Here is a 3,952-nt window from a genome sequence, read left to right on the forward strand (position 1 = left end):
GATCTTTTAAAAATTTGGCATAAGTTGGAACCTGATGGATTATATCTAAAAGAGGAATATTAACTTGGACTTGTTTAAATACCTCTAAAATTTTGTCTAAATGTTCAGATTTATTGGATTTCAGTCTGTTTGGAAAAGGAACTCTAGGACTTTTAAGTACTAGACTAGGTGAATTTTCAGTTTCTGGTGCTTGAGGTTGAAAGGTAGTAGTTTTAGAAGGTGACTCGGCAGATGAGTCATCTATATCATCAAGTGCAACTACCTTATTGTCTATTTGTTTTCCTGATCTTAAGGTATGAATGGCATTTATACCATTAACTTGGTTTTCTTGTTGGGGTCGTGGACCATTTTGGTTCCTAGGATTTGGCTCATGTTGGCTAGGTAACCTACCATGTTCTCGTTCACTAATGGTCGAAGCCAGCTGACTTACTTGCATTTCCAGACGGGCTATAGCTTGGGTGTTATTATTTATGAGTTGACCCGTGGTTTGCATAAAGCTGGTATGTGTTTTCATCATGGCTTCTAGGCTTTTCTCTAAAGAGGTAATTTTCTTGTCATTATCATGGAAGCCTGGCGGGTTGTTCATCACTGGGTTGGACCTTAGATTTTGCTGATTGAAATTTGGATTACCTATATTAGGATTCTGGGACCATGAGAAATTCGGATGATTCCTCCAACCTGGGTTATATGTGGGTGCATAAGGATTGTTCAATGGTCCTTGATAGGTGGCATTCACCTGTGCACACTCATTCGAGTAGGAACATTCTTCTAAGACATGGTTTGGTGCATTGCACCCTTTACACATGGGTGCAGATATTTGATTTACATTGGCTGGTCTCTGTAATTCTAAGGCTTCCAATCTACGTGTTAAGGTTGCAATCTTGGCCTCTGATGCTAGGGTTGGTTGAATTTGATGCATTCCTCCTCTTGAAGGTGTAGCTTTATCAGGTTCCCTAGTTGTTTTCCACTGTAAATTTTTCTCGGCTAGGTCTTCTAAGAATTGCCAAGCTTCAGTAGTTTCTTTGTCCATAAATTGGCCTTGGCACATAGACTCTAGCATGGTTCTTGAGTTTGAATCTAACCCCTCATAGATGATCTGGCATAGTCTCCAAGTTTCTATTCCATGGTGTGGGCATTGGGTCAAAAGATTCTTGAAACGATCAAAGTACTTCCAAAATGATTCACCAGCTAGTTGGTAAAATTGATTTATTTCATTCCTAATCCTAGCTGTTTTATGATGGGAAAAATACTTTTTTAAAAATGTTCTCACAAAGCCCTCCCAGGTAGTGACAGAATAGTTTGGCAGACTATAAAGCCACTTCTTAGCATTGTCCTTAAGGGCAAAGTTGATTAATCTAAGTTTGACCTCATCCTCTGTTAATTGCAGTTTCATGGTTGCACATACCTCCTCAAATTTTTTAATAAATATATAAGCATCCTCTAATCCTGTGAATTTTGGAAGCATATTTATGATTTGAGGTTTGATTTCAAAATTGTTAGCTGTGGGTTGTGGCAACCTGATACAAGATGGTTGGATGGAGCCAACTGGATAACACAAATCCTTAAGGGTCATGGGTTGGATTGGTTCAGCCATTGGAACAACAGGAATTGACTCAATTCTAACTAGACGACCCAACACTCTTCTCCACACACGAGGTGTACGGTTCTCGATGTTTATACAATTTTTTTATAAAATTTTTATGTATAAGAAAAAGAAAGAGAAAAAATTCTAAAGAGAAGATCCTAAGGAGTCCTAAATCCAAATTAATTTAAATTTTAATATATATATATATATTTTTTTTTCAAACAAGTGAAATAATAAATTAAACTCAATCTATCCTAGGGTTAACCTAAATCTAGACAGCTCCTAACTATTCCAAGATGACCCTTCAAGCCTTCCAAGTGGAGATTGATCAACTAGTTAGCCAGGTAAGTATAAGAGGTGGGAGGTTCACTTATCATTGCCTTTCTAGACACCAAACGAGTTGGCCAGGCCAGCAGCTGAACCAATTTAACAAACCACCCTCAGGGACTTGCCTAGACACCAACTAATCAAACAACTCAAACTTGATAGAACTCTTAGGGTTCCTTGTCCTATTGAGCTCGAATTCCTTAAGGTTGACATCTAATTGATTTTAAGATTAAAGGTCTAGGTAATGCAATATGATGGAGATGGTTTTTGGGCTAAGGAAGGGTAATGAAATCCCCACCGTATCTTGTTAATGGGTTGATGCCCTTAGATTAATTATGAAAATACAAATGCAAATAAACAAGATGACCAAGAATGTAAAAGATTTTAATTTAGAATTTTTTTATTTTGATATTTTACTTCACGATTATGAAATGTCTTTTATTTTGTTTTATATATATATTTTTTTTTATGATTAAGTAAATTCAAATGATTAGGTCTAAAGAAAAAGTAATTAACTAAAAATAATAAAAGAAAAATTAGAAGCATACCTGAGTTTTCCAGCAATCACCAACTAAATATAGAAACCTAAAGGAAAAAGAAAGAGAGTTATAAAGCACGAAGAACAAATATTTGAAAATAATTTAAAACGCCAAATCCCCGGCAACGGCGCCAAAAACTTGATGTGCAAATCTTAAAATTTGTAAATAAAATCGCAAGCGCACGGTGTGCAGAGTAGCACGACCAGCGAGTACGGGTCGATCCCACAGAGACTTGGTTTAAAAATAATTTTCAAATCTATGCTCAAGCGAGCTTTAACAAAAATCGAAAGTCGAAAGTTGTTTGCTAAAGACAATAAGACTAAGGATCTAGGGTTTTTGAATCCACTAGATCTAGATTAGGGAATTCTACCTAGAATTTTTCTTATTGATCCTAACGACTACTCCTCTTGTCTTTTCCAAGCATAGATTATGAAGGGACTAAGGCCCAATGATAACCCATCAAGATTCTTTACAGGAGAGTAGTAACTAGGATCCCTTAGGATTTTCTCCTCCTATGCACTGAATCAAGCATGAACTATGAAGGGACTCTGACCCAAATGTAGTTCATCAAAAATTCTTGGCAAAAGAGGAAGAAAAAGAAACCCTAAGAAAAAGAAAGAACCCTATGTAAAATCCCTACTCATGATCTAGCTTCATCGCAAACCCTAGAAGGGATGCTTAGCTAGACATGATCTAAATCTACTTGCAAAATTTAAATGCAGAAAAATAAACTATCCTAATTTCATAAATTAAACTATCCTAATTGCATAAAATTAAATTGTATAAATTAAACTATCCTAATTGCAAGAAAAATAAATTGCATAATGTAAAGAGATGAAATTGCATAAAAATAAGATTTTATATATAAAAAAAATTTATTACAAAAACCTCAAAGCTCGAGGCTTGAGAAGAGAGCTAAAAACCCCACTATCTAGGGTTACAAGCTTGATCGGAAGGAAGAATACATAAAACAAGGGCCTTTGGGGGCTTTTTATAGGCATTTGGGGGTTATAAGGTTTTCAAAATTTTAGATGTGGGACTAAGAGGTTTTAGAGAGTTGTTAGGAGGGTTTATGGTGCGCCGATGGGTCCATGGTCCATTCGCCTGTTGCTGTGGACCAGGCGGCTAATCAGATCACCAAATCAGTTGATTTTTGATCAATTTTGATCTGATTTGACTCGGGTTTGACCCAATTGAGTCTTTTTTCTTCATTCTTCAATTCCTGGGTCAATTTAACTCCGTTTTGCATAAAATTTACGCCGTTGGAATCCTCTTTCCTTGTTCTTTCTATTGATGATCTCTTCTTCTGCAAAATATAATAACAAGTATCAATTTCTTAATAAAGTTAGATAATTTAGATATTAATTGATACTTTTTATGTCAATTTGTGACATAAATCACACCCCCCAACTTAATCATTGCTAGTCCCTTAGCAATGTACCAAAATAAGATCATAATTCAAAAAGATCCTTCCTTTGCAAATTAATTTAAGATCGAAATT

General features: G+C 35.6%; 1 non-coding gene across 1 annotated transcript; it reads left to right on the forward strand.

The window, feature by feature from the left end:
• The first annotated feature begins 1,118 nt into the window (after positions 1–1,118).
• LOC140858261 (small nucleolar RNA R71) lies at positions 1,119–1,225 on the forward strand. Its single transcript, XR_012141828.1, has one exon. It is a non-coding gene; the product is annotated as a small nucleolar RNA R71 (small nucleolar RNA).
• Positions 1,226–3,952: the final 2,727 nt, after the last annotated feature.

This window comes from Elaeis guineensis, chromosome 5 (genome assembly GCF_000442705.2).
Source record: "Elaeis guineensis isolate ETL-2024a chromosome 5, EG11, whole genome shotgun sequence".
In the NCBI taxonomy this organism is placed as follows: Eukaryota; Viridiplantae; Streptophyta; class Magnoliopsida; order Arecales; family Arecaceae; genus Elaeis; species Elaeis guineensis.